Genomic DNA, 1,321 nt, shown 5'->3' with positions numbered 1-1,321 from the left:
CCCACCCCTGTGTGAGACAAACCATCACATTTTGTGTTCCTGGGCTGTCAGCTCCTGTTTGTGTGTGTTTTCCTCTGACCCTCTGGCACCATCAATCCACAAGGCCTGATGGAAAGGTTTCAATGCTGTCTTGAGGCACAGAGGGGTTAAGTGATTGTCCTGAGGGTTGAAAGGGCAGTGTAACCTCAGTGTAAACTCAGACAGAGACTCTAGGGCTGATTGGAACCACCTCCTGTCGTGCTTGGAGCCATGAGAACATCAGAACTGGAATAGATACGACTTTAGTGGGGTTTGCTGTGCCTTTTGCAGCTCAGATCCCACCTGGAGAGAGAGCTGAGGCTCCAGCAGCAATGAGGATCCCTGTGTTAGATGCAGTGGAGTCAGTGTCAACATGACAGAGACAAAGAAGAAGTTGTGACCTCCCTGTAACTCTCTTGCTTAGGTTGGGATTTCCAAAGCAGCCTGGAGGATTTGGAATGCCCAGTAGAAATGACTGGAGAGTGAAACATTCACGTTCCCAAGGCAGCCTTAAAAATTCCAGCCTTGACTTATTGGCACCAGGAACTCTCCACAATGACCCACAGTCCCTGTCGGCTCAGCCTCCTCCTCCTCCTCCTCCTCCTCCTTCTCCCGGGATCCCAGGCAGTCTGGGAGGATCCCAGGCAGCCCAACCTCCTCCAGCCCCTTCCCTGGGCTTGCAGGGAGATTTATTTGACTCTCCCTCCCCCAAAGCTGAGCTTGGAGCAGCTCCAAGCTGCTGTGCCTGGCTCTGCTCTGCCTCCAGTCGGTTCCTTGCTGTGCTGACATGGATGGAGAAGGAGGAGGAGGATGAGGAGCAGATCAGCCCTTGTGTCAAGGATGGTTTTCTTCCTCTCCCCATCATCTGGAGCAGCTTTGGCTCTTCCTTTTCTCTCCTGGAAAAGCTGAGGGTTTTGGAGCTGGAGCACAGGGAGGTTTGTGGTGCTCCAGGATGGAGGTGGTGTGGGTGTTCCTGCCAGCCCTGAAGAGTTCAGGTCACCTTAGTGTGACACTGCCACATGCCACAAATGTGCAAGAGGGTGAATGACCCTCCCAGCTGAGCTTTACACCCAGAGCAAACCAGGGAAACAAACCCAAATCCATCAACCACAAACCCAAATCCATGAGAACCATGAACCCAAATCCATGAGAACTACAAACCTAAATCCACCAACCACAAACCCAAATCCATGAGAACAACAAACCCAAATCCATGAGAACCATAAACTCAATTTCATCAATCACAAACCCAAATCCACGAGAACCCCAAACCCAAATCCATCAACCACAACCCCAAATCCAC

This window comes from Acanthisitta chloris, unplaced genomic scaffold (genome assembly GCF_000695815.1).
Source record: "Acanthisitta chloris isolate BGI_N310 unplaced genomic scaffold, ASM69581v1 scaffold19495, whole genome shotgun sequence".
Taxonomy (NCBI): domain Eukaryota; kingdom Metazoa; phylum Chordata; class Aves; order Passeriformes; family Acanthisittidae; genus Acanthisitta; species Acanthisitta chloris.
Note: the sequence above shows the minus strand (reverse complement) of the source record.